Genomic DNA, 19,509 nt, shown 5'->3' on the forward strand with positions numbered 1-19,509 from the left:
AGCGAAGGAGAGATGCAGGGACAAACGTTTCCTCCTGTGAGTCTGCAAGTGGACCCATGGGGGCGGAACCCGGGAACTGACTGAGCTTCGTATGGATGCAGATGTCGGTAGTGTGATGGGGTGTGCCTTGGGAATCTAACAGAGAATTCATGGAGATTTTTAATTTTCAAGGACAGGCTTTGAGTTTGGAATTACAGGTTTCCCTTGGGTGTCATCATCAACCTCAGTCCCATCCACTTGGGGCACAGACTGCAAATTCTGCCCCCGGCTGCAGGGTGGGTGCTGGGGCCCCTCTGTGTTCTCAGGGCTGCAGAGAGATGTGTTCCCTGGTGGGAGTAGTGCTCCTTCCTGGACAGCAGTGCCCAGCAACCTGGTACCCTCCCCGTCCCTGCGGCCCTGCCCTCCCCCAGCCCCACCTCAGCCCTCACAGCAGACTCTGAGCCCACTGTCCGGGGAACATTGTGCAGGACATTCACTCCCTTTGCTCTGCTCCTGATGCCTGCCTGGAGCTGTCCCCATGACCACGAGGTTCCCTGAGGGGTGTGTGTGCGTGTGATGGGCGCCTGCACACATGTGAACCTCAAGGGAAGGAAATTTGAGAGTTGTTTAACAAATATTTATTTTATATGCAAGGATTTTTGTTGAAGGCTTTTACATCTAATTAACAACGATTCATGTTGTATGGGATTCACTGAAACTTTCCGCCTCCCCAATTTTAGATGACACACCAACCCTTTGCCTGCACAATGCAGCTCTTCCCACTAGAGGGCAGCACATGCCCACTCCAGCTCTGTTGATCTCAGACTTGGCCAGGAGAACTCGGACTGAGTCCAGGGATCTTGACATCAAAAAGCACCTCAGGCAATTCTCAACAACTCTGAGAATATGAGAAACGTTTCCCTAAATACTATCATTTACAGGTTCCACAGATAGGACAGACATAGCCATATTGCCATATTATGAGTTACATGAGATTTACAAATTTGTTTTCTTCATCTTAATCTATAAGATGAAACCAAAATATCCAAGCATTTATGTAATCAATTGTGAAGAGCGGGGGAAACTCTTAGCAGATAAAAATACTGCTGTCAGCTCTGAACTTCCCTGTTTCACAGGCTTAGGACTCACACGTGGGGAGTGACTCCTGCCGTGGATGGTGCTGAGTGCTACCTGCCAGGACCCTCAGCCGGATGCTCCCACCTAAGTCCCACCTCTCAGGAGGGTTCTCGCCCCATCATCCAAAGCTGTTCTTCTGGGGCCAGTTGGGGTACAGAGTCTGCTGCCAAGAGTCGACCCCCTGAGAATGAGGGAAGCTGTAGGGTCTGGGAAAGCACGCAGGAGACAAATATCCTCAAGTTCAGTATTAGCCACACAAGATCTTGCAAGTCTCTCAGAGACAGGTAAGACGAGGCTTCAGAAGCAGCCCCACTCCACACTGCCCATTCCCACCACTGATTTGCTTTTTAAACTGGGGACCACCCCTTCCCCCATTGCCGGGAGATGCAGTGAAATGGTTGGAGATTGGATCACATCATGTCCAAGCCCAGTTTATTGTCAAAGTCCAGTTCCAAGAGCTAACGCTGCCCTCTTTGCAGCTAAAGTCAGCTTGTGCTGGGTTGTTATTTGTATACAAACATAGGTGCTAACTGACCCAGAAATTTGTCCTCAGAAAGGAACCCTAAAACATGCAGCATGCTAAAGTTTGGGGTTCACGACACTACCTCCGTCCCAGGCTGGAGAGCAGGGTGCCTCGTTGTGCAGCTGCAGAGGCTCAGCTGCTGCTGCCGCATCTGGGACTCAGGTGCCCTTGATCCAGTGATCTTCCAGATGAAGCTGCAACAGACTCCGTGGGTATTTAATGCAGTGAACTTGTGCCTTTCTGTGAGCTGGCGTCTAGAAGTGCATGTACCCCCTCATAGGATGTGCCCCTTGGGTAACGGAGAGCTGTGGAACTGCCCCAGTGCCCCCATCAGTCTGGCCCTGACAGTGCTCAGCACTGCTCATCCCCACTCCCCCCCAAGCCCGGTTATCCCACCTTGCTCCATATTTTCCAAATTCTTGGACCTCTACAAAACCTACTGTGCAATTAGTGGATTCCTCTGTAACCCCAGAGCCCCTTTCATGGATTTCCCTACAGCACTCCTCAACCATATTGTAATTATTTGTTGACATGCGCTAAAGAAAATGTTATTCTGACATCTGTGAAAGACAGTAAGTCAACCCACTTTACCCAGAGGGACAGCTGCACTGGAGTTTGCAGCAGGGACAGAGATGGGGCTCAGCGCCAAATCGACGGAGGAAAGGGGGGATTTACAGCCAAGGAGCAGGTTCACCATCAGTGGATGGAAAACCACCTGGAGGGTGGAGTAATTCTTGCTGACTGCACCTAACAGGATTCTTACTGGAGGCAGGTCGGTGTGATCAGATATTACCTGGAATGGTGAGTGGGGAGGAATTTCGTCAGATATGGAGGCTGATCAGATACAAGTTTAGCCAAGGGATTCTGACTAAACTGACCTAGCAGGATTCTTGCTAAATCTGGACTCTACAAGGACAGAGAAAGAAACCCAAGGTTGGGTCTAGCTGAGCAGAGGGCTCAGAGGAGCCTGACTAAGGTCTGGTGGAGAAGAGGATCTTTGTTGCATGTTTCCCTCCGTCATGTATCATTTACCTGCAAACCATGGTGGGGGGAGAGAGAAAGGGATGAGTAGATAAAACAATATAAATTTAAAGAGGACATCAAGGAGATATGAGAGATTTTATAATCTATCAGAGACAACTACAAAACCTATGCCAATATTTATTAAATCTTAGGTTACATGGCTAATTAGCTAGATAACTGTCAATCACTGAAACTGACTCAAGAAGAAGTGGCTGCTATGAGTTGAGCACTGACCAGTAAGGACATCAGCGTGAGAGCAGTGTCGTCCCTCTGCCCACATGGCAATGCCAGGCCCTGGCGCCTCCATGGGCGAGTTCTGACACATCCTCCAGGGAAAGAACATCCTCAGTGAATTCAGAGAAACTCCCTCAGAGAATTCAAAGGTTTTAAAACAGAACATTTCCTAATTCATTTTATGAGGTCTGCATAGCTATACAAAACCAGACAAAAAAATTACAGACCAATGTCTACAAAACCAAATTAAATATAAGTGAATCAAATTCAGAATTAACAACAAACAAAAAGTTATCATGAGCAAGTAGGCTAATATCAGAAATGCAAGTGTGTTTTCATTTCAGCCTGTGGTTCTTCTGGCCAAAAGACTAGAATAGAAGAATATTGATCTTGGTAGATTATGTAAAATTATTTGATTAAATTCAACCATAATTTATGAACAACAATCTGTGAGTCTCCTGGTAACTGGAAGGGGAAACACACACTTCCTCGCAGGGCTGGCTGAGACTGGGCGAGTTCAGAGGAGCGATGGGCAGACCAGAGCCGGCACCCGCGGAGCTCAGACAAACCTGCGCCTGTCCGACCCCACTTCTCTCTCACTTTCGGGCTCTGACTTTCCCCTCATGCTGGGGCTGGTTTCCTCGGTTGCAGCTTCCTTTCTAGTTATTCAGCAATAGCACTAACTTTTCTGTGTTCATTTTCTTACTCTGAGAACTCTTTTTTGTTCTGACTGTGCCTTTCCATGGGAGTTTATCCAGCAATCTTTCTGAACTTTGAAGGAAGTTTTCGGCATCCACGGGCCCATTGGTTTAGTGCCCACTCGTCCACGTCTTGCCTGCACTCGATGCCTGCACAGGGTGTGTGCACAGGTCCCCTGGGTTTCTTTTTTAATACGTTCTAAATGCTTTTGTTTACTTATTTAAAAAAATTCTTCAACCGTGGCTTCCTTTTCCCATTTTGTTGCAGAGTTCTCAAATGCGTTGTGATTCTTGCTTGTACAATCCACATTTTAATAAACTTGGACTCGGTTGAGTATCAAGGGCATATAGTAAAGGTCCATTGTGTGGTTGTATGTCTTCACAGGAGCTTTTTCTATTTCTTTTTCTTTATATGATTGCTTTAATTTTTGTTTCAGCACTGGAGAAAAGAACAAAGTTACAAGGTTCTTTTAATGTTAAAGAAGCTAAAACTGAGCTCCAGGTGTGTTAGTAAATCTAGAACACCAAAAGGTTAAAGAAGATCTTCTCTTATAAAGAAACAAGAATGTAAGCTTCCTTCACATTTCACAAACATCACAGAACTCACACTGCAGGGAAAACAGACCCTCCCCTGCAGTGCGGCTCTCAGGGAGCGAGGAGGACGGGGAGCTCTGTGTGCAGGTCTCCCAGGGAGCCTGGTGTGCATCACCAGTCCAGGCAGCAGTGGGTGGGGCCTGAGGTGGGCAGAAGGGCTTGTGGGTGTCCTCTTCAAAGCCAGAGCTCAGTGGAGTGTGCAGCCCAGGCAGGCGCTTCACAGAAGATGCAGCTGGACTGGCCGGAGGGCTGTGGCTTAACAACAGTGACAAATCTGCCCAGACTCCTGTGCCCTGGGCCATCTGAGAACAGGACACCAAATCCTGAAGGAAAGATTTGAGCTGGAGATTCTGCAGGAAACTATACTCTGGTGGGGGTGGGAGTGGGGTGGGAAGAGGAGGCAGGAAAAAGCATGATTTCTTATTTTAGTATTGGGGTCAGGAAAACATTTGTGGTTTCACATATAAATTTGCTGGCAGAGTTGAACTGCTTGCTGTGGAACAGAAAGGGCAAGTTGCTAAGTTAAGCTGCTGAAGCAACCTGGGAGAGGGCAGACCCAAACCGCCTCTGCAGGGGTCTTCCGCTCTCACTGCCCTGGGCCACACAGAGGCTCTGGGCCACTCAGCCCTGCGGGGCTCACCCCGTCTGCTCAGCCCAGCCCCACCTGAGTGGAAATGATTTCCTAACCTGGGCAGAATCTCATCTCCACCCTTCCCCACCTGGCCTGAGCACTGCACTACTCTCTGTGCATGTGAAGAGGCAGACTGAGAAACATGCGCCATCCCCTCCCCTGCCAGATCAATCTCTCTCTTAGCTGGGCCACAGCTACACACCTCTGTTCTACACAGGTTTATCCTGATGTCCCTGTGACATATGCTCCCCCGCCCACCTTAAAACCTGCTTTGTGGTAGCTGTGGATTGGTCGTTCTTGGACTATGAAATGCAGACACCAGATGTCAGGCCATCCTCTCTTGGCCGCTAGGGGGCCCGGCAGCGTCCTACTGGAAGGGGCGGGATGTGCGTGCAGCAGCTTCCTAGGTGTTCCTCAGCACCTCTTCTGATTCCTGTTGGCTGTGGAAGATCTTTTGAAAACTCCCACAATGGAAATGTAGCCGCAGAGGCCAGTCTGCGGCGCCGCTACAGCTGCTGTACCACGATTAGCCTGATCTGATCCATTGTCAAGTGTCTGCACCGGCCTGGCAAGCGGCAAACCAGAGGTGGTGGGGTCAGGGCACGACCCTGGTAGCTTCTCCAGTCCGCGGGGCCCTGTGCACACAGGTGGTTCTTGTGCGTGGACTAGTACTGGGTGGAACTAATTTCTAAAATGAGATAATTGTCTCTTTTCTTGTGTGATGAGTTCTTTCATAACAAGTCAGGCAAAACATTTAGTAAGATTTTCATAACAACCTGGTTCTCCCACCCCCTTTTCAGCTCAGAGAGAGAGTGAGGCCACCAACTAGAAAAGCCACGCTAACCTCGGCTGCCTTGTGTGGGCCACGTGAACAAGCGTGGCTTTGGGCGAGGGAGGGACAAGGAACAGGGGTGCGGGGGTGGGGGCAGGAGGCTGGGTCTCAGTCCTGATTCCAGGCAGGTCAGCTGGAGGTGCGGCCACACTACTAGGCTCCCCACCACGTGTGAACAAGGAGCTCATTGCTGAGTCCTCGGGGGCATGTTGTCTTCTCTCCAGACGCAAATGCTATTTTTTTAAAAGAATGACTGACACAGGAAAAATTAAACGTTTTTTCATATTTCATGTTCATTTTGAGTACTCACATTTTTTCATGTGTTCCAGACACTGTGCAAAGCCCTTTACACACATTTCCTTATTGCATTTTTACAACCACCCTATGCATTTACATTATTAACACTTCCACATTTTGGATGAGGGGATAATTTGACAAAGCCCCCCAGCTGGTAAGGGCCATGGGGAGATGCAAAGTCAGCTGTGTTCTAGTCTGAGTCCCTAAAACCCACAGTTCTCCAAGTTATTTATTTACAGCATGTCTGTTTCTCTTGAGTAGATCCTAACTTCCTGGGGGGCAGAGACTGATTGCTATTTGGGTTTGAATCCCTGGCATGTGGTAAAGCAGATATGATAAATGAGTTTCAACCTGGCAAACATGTAGGATTTGAATCTTGCAGAAGAAAAGATCAGTTCTGGTTATGGGAGCAGCATGAGCTAGAGTCTAGCATTGGCATTAGTTGTGGTTCTTGGGTTTGGGGAGGTGGGCAGAGCAAGGGACATCTAGGAGTGGGGCATCAGATGCTTGTAGGGCTGGTGGGGGACACACCTGAATTCACTGGGGGTACACTGGGGAGTGCTCTTGCACTCCCAGGCAGGACATGTGAGTGTTATGCAGTAGCCAGTGGGGACAGGGACATTGATGGCTGTAGGGGTGAGGCGTTAAGAAGAGAAGCTGCTGGATAGGAAAATAGTCACAAGGATACAAAGTACAGCAAAGGCAATATAATCACTAGTATTGCAATCACTATGTATGGTGACAGGTGGGTCCTACATTATCAGGGGATCAGTTCATAAATTTTATCAATGTCTCACCACTATGCTGTGCATCTAAAACTAACGTAATACTGAATGTCAAGTGTAATTAAAAACAATTTTAAGAAAATAAAGCTTCAGCTTAAGGGAATAAAAGGGAAACTGATCTTAGTTTGCACCTGTTTAGTCCCAAGTGTCAGGCTGACCCTTTTGCACAGAGGCCCCCTCAGTTACAGAGCCCTGAGAAATGTCAGTTTAAGAGAATTGGGCAGCTTTTCTTGCTGGTCTGATCTCACAGAGTGGAGCTTCAGTGACGGAATTTGAGCACATCTGCCCGAACACAGAGTGTGTGTTCTCTGAACTGCAGTGTGCTGCCTCTGCGGGTGCAGTTAAAGGCCAGGCTGTTCGGAACCAATGAAATTTGGCAAAACCATGGTGGGGGCAGTATGCTGTGCAGACAAAGAGAAGTGGCTTTTTAAAAAAAAATTCTGTTACAAAAATTGAATTATTAGTAGGCCAAGTGCTCAACTAGCAGTGATAGGTTGAGAAAACCGCAGTCTGAGCACATTGGTGGCTCTAATATAATCAGTGATCTGGGTCGACCAGGTGAACAAGCTAAGTAAGAGCCAGCAGTTCTTTCTCCGTGTGATGGGAACAGGGTGGCTCATTACTCATTTCTGATAGAATTTTTAAGACCTTCTCAGCACATTCAAGGCCTTCCCACAGATAATAAAGATATAAACATAGCCTATATTGCATAATTCTAAACAAATCAAAAGATGGGAGAAGGAGCTTTTTAATAAGAGTTGCTCAAAGGTTCACTTGCCTAAGGACCACACCCTCTCCTTTCTCCTTAAGCATTTTTTACCTCAGGCAAATACAAATTTTAAAAGTGTTTTCTAAAAATCACTAAAAGACTTAGCCATATGAATTAATGAACTGAACTTATTTCAATTGTGATAAATGAATGCTTTTCACCTGTTGTACCTGTCTCATGGTTAAAATATTATTTATTTACATTTTAAAATATATCATTATAATTTATTTGATGAGGTTTGTTCCACATCAGATTATACTTTAAAAGCAGTTATATGTCACCCTGACTGGTATGGGTCAGGTGGTTGGGCATCATCCTGCAGAACCCATCCCAGGTTTGATTCCTGGTCAGGGCACATGCCTAGGTTGCAGGTTCAGTTCCTGGTTGGGGCCTGTGTGAGAGGTAACCAATCAATATTTCTCTCTCACATCAATGTGACTCTCCCACTTGTTTTCCCTCCCTACCCATCTCTCTAAAAAATGAAATAAAAATATAAACACAGTTACGTGTATGTGATCTGAAGGGAATGATGTACAATCAATATGACTTTTCTTAAATGTTTTTTCATGGACTTGCCCTGCCTTTCTGTTTAGCAATGAAAGGCAATTCTATATTTATATGAACAACCTCTTTACAACTGCTTAAACAGAAAATTAATATATAAATAGCACTGGGCATTTAGTGAAAAAGTCATAGGCCAGTAAGTTGAGTTGTGCAGTTGTGAAATGTGACATCCCAGAGGTTCCCACATGTCTTCGACTGCCTAAAGAGAGTCTGCTTTCCTGCTTACTTCAGCCTGCAAACCGGCAAGCTTCCCTGATCTGATTAGCTGCCCAGTTATCATATTTTATGCTGTGCTTTTCTGTTTGTTTTTTTTTTTTAAGATTTTATTTATTTATTTTTAGGGAGGGAAGGAAGGGGGGGAGAGAGAGAGAGAGAGAAACATCAGTGTGTGGTTGCTGGGGGTTATGGCCTACAACCCAGGAATGTACCCTGGCTGGGAATCGAACCTGGGACACTTTGGTTCTCAGCCCGCGCTCAATCCACTGAGCTACGCCAGCCAGGGTGCTTTTCTGTTTTTTGCACTTGCTTTTGAATTAGAAGCAATGTGACTTGTGCACATGTAAAGTCCAAACAAAGCTCTTTTATTTCTGTTGTTCAGTTTCAATGCCTGTGCAAAATACTTTCCTGAAATTCCAAGGTTTTCACGTTTACCTTGGGCATGTTTAAGTGCAGCATGCTGCTGACAGTACAAGTGGTTGCGTCGATAAGTCATCATAAGCTCCTGCAAACTAGAGGCTGCTTTAGCACAGTCACGTTCAGTGATATAGAGCCCTGCAAGCTCATGCCAGGCTTCTTGGTCTCCGACGAATTGTCCCAGACCCTTGATCAGTTCTTGAATGGTCTCCAGCTGTTTCTCCTGAGCTTTTCAAATGGCAATTTTAAGCGTTCTTGCAGCAGTGTTAGTTGATCTTCATGTACAGTTTGACCATATAACTGCACAGCATCACGAATCTTTCCACGGCTTCAAATCTCATGCTTGACTCTGGGACTGCCAGAGAACTCTGTTCTCAGCTCCTGCAGACAAAACAATGCCAAATCATCCCAACCACTGTTTAGAGCTGTGATCATCACCTGCTCATACAGCATCCAAACACATCTCCAAGCTACTAGTAGGATGTTCATAAATTAATTCCTCTCTGACTTCCACAACTTGCTATTTCATGAGGTTTTTTCTCAAAATTTTCATTTCTTCACAATAAAAATACTGTTGTGTGACTGCTGAATAAGGAAAATTTGTAAGATCAGTTTCTGTCTCACTGTGGAAACACGGAGGAATGTATACGTTTTGACGTGTTATTGGAATTTGTAGTTTGCTCAATAAAGGCCCGCCAGCCTTCGCAGGGCAGCTGTCAAGGTGTCTGCGGAGGGTTGTGCGCCCTCTGGAGGCCAAGAAGAGAAGCTTCTGTTTGACTCCAGCTTCGGAGGCCGTCCTGTTTTCTGGCAGGATGGAGAGCATCCCTCAGCCTTTGCTCCTCCTGCTTCAGTCCTCACGTCTCTTCTCACTCTGGCCTCTGCCTGTGTCTTATACAGACACGACGCTTCCATTCACTATAACCTAGGACGTTCTCCTGATCTCGATACTTAGTTTTATCGCATCTGCCAAGTCCCTGCTGTCATGTCAAAAACATTCACAGGTTCCAGGGTGAGACACTGGATATCTTTGGTAGCCATCATTCAGCCTACGAAGTACAAAAAGTACTTTGAAATTGTTCAGAATTCACATGTAAAATCTATTCCAAACACCACCCCACCCCGCCAAACTGTTAACTCGATCAGGTAAAATGTTGTCTCCTTATTTTCACATCTTTGTGCTGCTCACACACTGTGGAGGGTCCCCCTTGCCCCTCACTGCTCGCTGTCACACTGGACAGTCTGGCTGGAGGGTGGTGACGTGGCACGTTCACGGTGCTGGGTGCCCCGGCCCTGTGGGAAGGGCAGACGTGTCTCCTGACTTCTTCATGGCTGAGCCTCCAGGGATAAAATCATTACTGGAATTTAGACAAGAAGACTCATACATTTTGGTTCCCAACCATTTGATTATTTCACCTCCAAATACAAAGCCATGGAAGTTCTTAATGGATATCATGGCTCTATTTCTCATGGATGAGAGAAGGATGTTCCTAACAGACTAATGACATTTTCAAATAAAAAAGTCAAGGCTCTTCTTAAATCATATGTCTAATTGTTAATCGAAAGCCTGTTTGTATTTGCAGTGGGCAAGAGAGCTCCAGATTATTTATTTATTTACTTATACCTTAAAACAAGAATTTTTTAAAATTGATTTTATTTTATTATTATTTTTTTTATTAATCATTGTTCATGTACAGTTTTCTCCTTTTTACTCCCAATCCAGTTCCCCCTCCCACCCGCCCCCCTTCCCTCCCATTACCACCCTCCCCTTAGTCTATGACCATGTGTCCTTTAAGTTTGTTCTTGTGAACCCTTCCCCCTGTCCCCTTAAATTCCCTCTTCTCTCCCCTCCGGTCACCATCAGCCTGTCCTCTATTTCAGTGTCTTTGGTTACATTTTTGCTTGTTTCTTTGTTTTGTTATTTAGGTTCCTGTTAAAGGTGAGATCATATGGTATTTGTCTTTCACTGCCTGGCTTGTTTCGCTTAGCATAATGTTTTCCAGCTCCATCCACGCTGTTGCATAGGGTAGGGAGCTCCTTCTTTCTTTCTGCTGCATAGAATTCCATCGTGTAAATGTACCATAGTTTTTTGATCCATTCATTTACTGATGGGCATCTAGGTTGCTTCCAGCATCTAGCTATTGTAAATTGTGCTGCTATGAACATTGGGATGCATAGGTTCTTTTGAATTGGTGTTTTAGTATTCTTAGGATAGAGTCCCAGTAGTGGAATTGCAGGGTCACAAGGCAGATCCATTTTTTAGTTTTCTGAGGAAGTTCCATATTGCTTTCCATAGTGGTTGTACCAGTCTGCAGTCCCACCAACACTGCACTAGGGTCTGTTTTTCTCCACAACCTCTCCAACACTTGTTGTTTGTTGCTTTGTTTATGATGGCCATTCTGTCTGGTGTGAAGTGGTATCTCATTGTGGTTTTAATTTGCATCTCTCTGATAGCTAGCGATATTGAACATCGTTTCATGTGTCTTTGGATCCTCTGTATGTCCTCCTTGGAGAAGTGTCTATTCAAGTCCTTTGCCCATTTTTTTAATTGGATTCCTTGTCTTCTTAGAGTACAGTCGTGTAAGTTCTCTATATATTTTGGAGATTAGACCCTTGTCTGAGGTGTCATTGGCAAATATGTTTTCCCATACAGTTGGTTCTCTTTTAATTTTCATACTGTTTTCTTTAGCTGTGCAGAAGCTTTTAATTTTGATGAGGTCCCATTTGTTTATTCTTTCCTTTATGTCCCTTGCTCTAGGGGACACGTCATTAAAAAAGTCTCTTCGTGAAATATCTGAGATTTTCTTACCTACGTTCTCCTCTAGGACTTTAATGGTGTCATGTTTTATATTTAAGTCTTTCATCCACCTTGAATTTATTTTTGTATATGGTGTAAGTTGGTGCTCAAGTTTCATTTTTTTGCATGTGGCTGTCCAGTTCTCCCAACACCATTTGTTGAAGAGGCTATTTTTATTCCATTTTATGTTGCTGCCTCCTTTGTCAAATATTAATTGACCATAGAGACTTGGGCTTATTTCTGGGCTCTCTGTTCTGTTCCATTGGTCTATGTGCCTGTTTTTATGCCAGTACCAGGCTGTTTTGATTACAGTAGCCTTGTAATATAGTTTAGTGTCGGGTATTGTGATCCCTCCTACTTTACTCTTCTTTCTCAATATTGCAGCAGCTATTCGGGGTCGTTTATAATTCCATATAAATTTTTTGAAGTGTTTGTTCTATGTCTGTGAAATATGCCATTGGTACTTGAATAGGAATTGCATTGAATGTGTAAATTGCTTTGGGTAGTATGGACATTTTGATGATATTAATTCTTCCAATCCATGAACACGGTATATGTTTCCATTTGTTTGTGTCTTCCTTGATTTCTTTCTTCAGTGTTGTGTAGTTTTTCTGAATACAGGTCTTTTACCTCTTTGGTTAGGTTTATTCCTAGATATTTTATTTTTCTTTTTGCTATTTCAAATGGGATTTTTTCCTTGATCTCTGCTTCTGCAGTTTCATTGTTGGTGTACAGAAATGCCTTTGATTTCTGGATATTGACTTTGTATCCCGCTATTTTGCCAAATTCATTTATTAGGTCAAGCAGTTTTTTGGTAGAGTCAATAGGATTTTCCTATGTATACTATCATGTCATCTGCAAACAGTGATAGTTTTGTTTCCTCCTTTCCGATTTGGATGCCTTTTATTTCTTTTTTCTTGTCTGATTGCTGTGGCTAAAACTTCCAGTACTATATTGAATAGAAGTGGTGAAAGTGGACAGCCTTGTCTTGTTTCTGATCTTAATGGAAAAGGTTTTAATTTTTTGCCCATTGAGAATGATGTTGGCTGAAGGTCTCTCATATATGGCCTTTATTATGTTGAGGAATGCTCCCTCTATTCCCACTTTGCCGAGTGTTTTTATCATGAATGGGTGCTGTACCTTATCAAATGCTTTTTCTGCATCAATTGATATGATCATGTGGTTTTTGTCTTTGCTTTTGTTTATGTGATGTATTACATTTACTGACTTGCGAATATTGAACCATCCTTGCATCCCTGGAATGAATCCCACTTGGTCATGGTGTATAATCTTTTTAATGTATTGTTGGATGCTGTTTGCCAGTATTTTGTTGAGGATTTTAGCGTCCATGTTCATCAGTGATATTGGCCTGAAGTTTTCTTTCTTTGTTGTGTCTTTATTTGGTTTTGGAATTAGGATGATGTTGGCCTCATAAAAAGAGTTTGGGAGACTCCCATCTTTTTGGATTTTTTGGAATAGTCTGTGAAGGATAGGGGTTAGCTCTTCCTTAAATGCTTTGTAGAATTCTCCTGTGAAACCATCTGGTCCCGGGCTTTTGTGTGTTGGGAGTTTTTTGATTACTGCTTCAATTTCTTTTTGTTGTTATTGGTCTGTTCAGACTTTCTGCTTCTTTTTCATTGAGTTTTGGAAGATTATATTTTTCTAGAAAGTTGTCCATTTCATCTAGGTTTTCAAATTTTTTTGGCATACAGTTCTTCATAGTAATTTCTTACAATCCTTTGTATTTCTGTGGTATCTGTTGTAATCTCTCCTCTTTCATTTCTGATTGTGTTTATTTGGGTCTTCTCTTTTTTTTCTTGATGAGTCTGCTTAAAGGCTTGTCTATTTTGTTTATCTTTTCAAAGAACCAGCTCTTGGATTCATTGATCCTTAGAATTGTGCTTTTAGTCTCTATATCATTTAATTCTGCTCTGATCTTGGTTATTTCCTTCCTTCTGCTTGCTCTGGGCTGTCTTTGTTGTTGTTCCTCGAGTTCTTGTAGACGTAGGGTTAGGTTGTTTGTTTGGAAAGTTTCTAACCTTTTTAGGTGGGCCTGTATCGCTATGAACTTCCCTCTCAGGACTGCCTTGGCTGTGTCCCATAAGTTTTGGGTTGTAGTGAGTTCGTTTTCATTTGTTTCCAGAAACCTTTTGATTTCTTCCCTAATATCATTCTTGACCCATTCATTGTTTAATAGCATGCTATTTAATCTCCATGATTTTGAGTGTTTTTGGTTTTTTTTCCTTCGGGTTGGTTTCTAGCTTCAGTCCCTTGTGGTCTGAGAAAATGCTTAGTATGATTTCAATTTTCTTGAAATTCTTGAGGCTTGTTTTGTGTCCTATCATGTGGTCTATCTTTGAGAATGTTCCATGCACATCTGAAAAGAATGTATATTTAGCTTCTTTTGGATGGAGGGCTCGGTAGATATCAGTAAAATCCATTTCATCAAGGGTATTGTTCAATGCCACAATATCTTTGTTGATATTTTGTTTAGAAGATCTGTCCATTTTTGATAGTGGGGTGTTAAAATCTCCCACTATAATTGTGTTGCTGTCCATATCTTTCTTGAAGTCCTCTAAGATTTTCTTTATGTATTTGGGTGCTCCTATGTTGGGTGCATATATATTTACAATATTTATGTCTTCTTGATGGATTCTTCCCTTGAGTATTATGAAGTGACCTTCTGGGTCTCTCTTTATGGACCTTTTTTGGAAGTCTATTTTGTCTGATATGAGTATTGCTACCCCAGCTTTTTTTTCCTGACTATTTGCTTGGAAGATTTGTTTCCAGCCCTTCACTTTCAGCCTGTGTAGGTCTTTTATCCTGAGGTGGGTCTCTTGTAGACAGCAGATATGTGGGTCATTTTTTCTTATCCAATCAGCTATTCTATGTCTTTTGATTGGAGCATTTAATCCATTTACGTTTAAGGTTATTATTGATAGGTACTTATTCATTGTCTTTTATGTATGTGTGTTCCCTCTCTCTCTCTCTCTCTCTCTCTCTCTCTCTCTCTCTCTCTCTCTCTCTCTCTCTTCTCTCCTCCTTAAAGCAGTCCTTTTAGAATCTCTTGCAGAGCTGGTTTGGTCGAGGTGTATTCTTTTAGACTTCTTTTGTCTGGGAAGCTTCTTATTTGGTCTTCAATCTTGATCGAGAGCCTTGCTGGATATAGTAGCCTTGGTTGCAGACCTCTGGTTCTCATTACCTGAAGTATTTCCTGCCATTCTCTTCTGGCTTGAAGTGTTTCCATTGAGAAGTCAGCTGTTAGCCTTATTGGGGCTCCCTTGTATGTTATTTCCTTCTTCTCCCTTGCTGCCTTTAAGATTCTCTCTTTGTCTTGAAATTTTGTCATTTTAATTATGATGTGCCTTGGGGTGGGTCTCTTTGGGTTCCTCTTGATTGGGACTCTCTGTGTTTCCTGGATTTGTGTGACTTTTTCTCTCGTCAAATTAGGGAAGTTCTCCTTCATTACTTGTTCAACTAGGTTTTCGATCCCTTGCTCTTCTTCTTCACCTTCTGGTATCCCTATTATACGGATATTATTACGTTTCATATTGTCTTGCATTTCTCTTAATCCCTCCTCATTCTTTCTGAGCCTCTTTTCCTTTTCTTGCTCTTTCTGGATGCTGTTTTCTACTTTGTCCTCCAGCTCGCTAATCCGATCTTCTGCTTCATCGATCCTGCTTTTCATTCCTTCTACTGTGTTCTTCAGTTCAGAAATTGTATTCTTCATTTCCTCTTGACCTTTGTTGAGAGTTTCTATTTCCTTTTTCATGTTTATATAGTTTGCAGTGAGATTGATGTAGTTTCCCTCTAATTTCTGAAAGCTCATTGTGAGTTCATTGAACTTCCTGGTAATCATTGTTTTGAACTCACTATCTGATAGTTGGGTTGCCTCTATTTCATTTAGCATTTTTCCTGAGGCTTCCTCGTTTCCCTTCAGTTGGGGGGTTGTTTCTTTGTTTTCTCATTGTTCGTGGGTTTCTTCTTTGTTCTTCTTGTTTGTTAATTTGAACTGTTCTGGTTCCCTGTATTTATGGTGTGAACTTCTGTGGTAGAATTTTTGTGTGTTTCAGTGGTGCAATCTCCTTCATGTATCCTGGTGATCACAGCTTCCCCCTACTCTTTTTTGGGATCAGTTGGAGGAGTAAGGCAAAATGGTTTAAAACAGCAAGATAGTATACTATGATATTTACTTTAGCATCCAGTAGAGAAGAGATGGGTTATCCTTTGGCTCCTTATAGTGTAGCTGTGATCCTCCACCCCCCTATCCACGTTTTAGAAAGGATGGAAAGAGGGTAAGACTCTTATTGGGGACGAGAGGATTGTTAGTTGGATCTAGAAAGCTGTGAGGCTGTGGGAGGTCAGCTTCTAAGGTAGGGTTGGGACTAAAGATTAGTATATAGGAGTAGTGAGTAAAAGAATAGAGACAACCCCCCACAATAGTATAGTTCAGAAAATTGCAAAGTGGGCTGAGATCAGGTAGGGGGTATTGAGAAGCATTTACAATTGTATAGACTAGGTCTTACTAGCAGTAATAGTAAAGTGACAGTCTTGTGGCAGAATCGATGAGGTCTAGATAACAAGAATAAAGAGTATAGAACCTTGAGAAGTGTATTAATGGAACGCAGATGAAGGATAGTAACTTATCAACATCTTGTGACTGAGATACCAGGGGGAACCTATCAAATGACAGTATAACCAGCCAAGCAAAGAAGATTATACAGAAAGAAAAAAGAGTACCCAAAATATTATTAAAATAAAAAATGTCGTAAAAGTGAGAAAAAGATAATACAAATTTACAGTAACTTGCAAGATTAAAACAAAAAGGAAAGAAAAGCAGAAGATGTGGTGCAGGGGAGCTAAATTTGGAGTGGAAAGAATAATATTAGGTTGAATGGAAGAGAAACATAAGGGATTGCGATATAAAAAATAATGAGAATTGAAAAAAAAGTCACATAAAACACAAGATAAAATCAGTCAACCAACAACAGCCAGAGAAACCAATAAAAACCAAACAAAACCAAAAAACTAACAAACAAACAAACAACAAACAAACAAAAAAACCTCTTGTTGGTTTCTAACTGGCCAGACCAGTTTTTCTGATCTTGCTAGCTTCAGCTGGCTGAGGGGCCTTTGAAATGCTTCTCTCTCTCACAACCAGAACTCAGCAAGTCTGTCAGGTACCCGGGCGCTCCAAGACACACTGGTGCGAGAGAGTGTCTTCCCCATGAAGGTGCGGGAGCCCAGCCGTTTCCAGCTCCGTGTTCCCCGCCAAACGGCTCTCCGACGGAATGTTGGCACCTTTCCCGGCTCTCCGGTCGGGCTGGCTGGAAATCTCTGGGCCACCACTGAAGGAGCGCGCCAAGCCCCTCGTCCCTCCTGGGATCGCAGCGCGCGATTCCTGCCTCCCTATGGGGCGCAAGCCCGAGCGCGGCCGGCTTGTGCTCACTACCGCTCTGCACTTCCACCAGGCTAAAGATGCCCCTGGTCCTGTTGGCTAGAGGCTCTCACTTCTCAGCCTCTGGGCGGGATTTCATATTCCCTGGGAGATTTTTTCTCAGTCCAACTGGCCAATCTGTTCCTTCTAGCAACCCGTTCTCCCCTGGAGTTGCTCACCCCCGTATTCGGGGGAGGGAGGGAGCAGCAACTTCCCTCTCCCGGGATCCCTGGGGCAGAGCCCGGAGCACCAGGGCGGGCCTGGGGTCTGCGCACCCCCGACCTCTTTTGTCCTGTATCCTTCTTACCGTCTGGTTTTCCAGTGAGTGCAATAATTTCTGATGTCCTGCTTTCAAAAGTGATTCGGCAATCCAGCCCACTTGCTCTGCCTCTCCATCGATCCGCGAGTTTCCCCCCTCTTCACAGAAGCCGAGAAAAACGCTGCCTACAGTAAGGCCGCCATCTTCCTCCCCCCTAAAATTGATTTTAGAGAGAAAAGAAGGGAGAGAGAGAGAGAAAGAAAAAGAAATGTGGATGTGAGAGAATCATCAATCAGATGCCTCCTGTATGTACCTCAATTAGGGACTGAACCTACAACCTAGGGGTGTGTCCCTACTGGAGATGGAACCTGAAACCATTCCAGGTAGGGGATGATGCTCAAGCCAACCGAGACACCCAGCCTGGGTGAGGGCTCTGTTCTATACAGCCAGTGGGTGGGGAACAGTTTAAAAACAATATTATTTTTTAGGTGATGTGTTGGAAACCACTAGCAATGATTGTGGTTTAATTACTGCTTACAAATTGAGCAAAATATTTGCATAAGAAGATGGTCCTAAAAGTTTAAAAGACAAAATCACATTGAAAACAGATGGTGCTTGTGGATATACATTATTATTAATGTACTTAATGTAAACAAAATGTGAAATTGAAGATGGTTACAATGGCAAATTTTATTCATGTGTATTTTATCAAAATAAAAATAAAGCTAGAAAGAGAATAAAAATGACTCCCTCCTTCCTGCTACGGGATTCACACTTACAACTTAATAGAGAGTAAAAAGTTCAAGGTAAGTTGGCACTTGGAATATGACGTGCATTATTGGGAAGATGAGAGATGACGTTTCAATCCGAATGTTTAGATTTAGTGCAGTTAGGAAAACTGCAGTAAATAAATTTAAAAATGGCCATAAATTTAGCCAATTGTCACTTCTGGGTTCCAGGGAAAAGTTTGTGGCCAGGACTGTACACAGAGGGGATTCTGAATGCTGACAATGAACTGTTTCCTGACTGGGGTGGTCACCCAGGTGTTAGGTTGGTTATATTTCATCAGTTCATGTGTATATGGTATGGACTTCCTCATGCTGTCTAAAAAAACTAGCTTATAAAATAACGTTTATGGTTGTGTTCCATAATCATCTTGGCTTTAAACGTGACTGCCTTATCCTTAGTATAAACAACATTTTTACAATAGCACTTTTACCCTTTCAAATTAATAAAGTCATCTATTAAAATAAGATTGTGTATTTTTAAACAATATAACAATTATTTCTATTTAAAAATGTAATACCTAGTTATAACAGTAATGAGTATTTACAAAGAAATTATCACATCTCCTTATTGACTGTGAAGACATGGCCCTTTGAAAAGTGTAATATTCTTTTAAATATTACCTTTCAGAATATCCAGATCATGTCCTATAGACAGTCAGCAGTCTTGCCTTTAATAGATGTGTTCTTTCCTGAGGAAGTGTAAAAATCTCATAGTGATGGCAATGACAGCGATAAGATTGTACATGCCAACTTGGATGTGTTTCAGAATCATGATGTTCTGTAAAAAGAAGGGACACTGATCCGTGTGCCTAATCCACATAGTGTCTGTAGGTAAGTATAGGGGGGTGACAGAACAGTCCCACTGAGTCCTGCACCTTGTGAAGTGACAAGTCAAATACAGGTCTGTTTACTCTCTGACACGCAAAGTGAGAACAGTGTAGATCTCCCAGGGTCATTCCAGAGAGGGACTGTAGAAAAGCATGAGAGGTCAGGAAGGTGAACCTTCCAAAAGGACCCCTGGAAACTTATCCAAGATCTGGGGTTTTTATTACCTTGTGCAAAATGTTTATTATCATGATTGGAGTTTGTCTTTCTCAGGTCCCTCATCATGTCAGACATGAAGCAATTTTAAGTTTGAGGTCTTGTTACATAGCAATGGATATCAGGAAGGAGGCCCATCCTTACCTGATTGCTATACATGGACATGGACACATTATACAGACAGTGAAGCTGAAAGAACTGTATTCACTTCCCAGCATACAATTATTCACAGGTGAATTAATTATTCCTTTTTTGAACAATAAGCACACATTCTTTTTTTATTGTTGTTCAAGTACAGTTGTTTTCATTTCCTTGCAACAACTCCCTGCTCTTAGTCCACCCCACCTCCTACCCTCAATTTTACCCCCAACCCCCATTGTCTTTGTCCATGGGTCCTCTATACGTGCTCCTTGAAAACCCCTCCCATTCTTTCCCACATAATCCCCCTTCCTCTCCCCTGTGGTTACTGTCAGTTTGTTCTTTATTTCAAT

At 43.2% G+C, this 19,509-nt stretch overlaps 1 pseudogene; it reads right to left on the minus strand.

The window, feature by feature from the left end:
- Nucleotides 1–1,234: 1,234 nt before the first annotated feature.
- Nucleotides 1,235–19,183, minus strand: LOC123818251 (annotated as a pseudogene).
- Nucleotides 19,184–19,509: the final 326 nt, after the last annotated feature.

Source organism: Phyllostomus hastatus, unplaced genomic scaffold, assembly GCF_019186645.2.
Source record: "Phyllostomus hastatus isolate PE091 unplaced genomic scaffold, TTU_PhHast_1.1 phas_contig_277, whole genome shotgun sequence".
In the NCBI taxonomy this organism is placed as follows: Eukaryota; Metazoa; Chordata; class Mammalia; order Chiroptera; family Phyllostomidae; genus Phyllostomus; species Phyllostomus hastatus.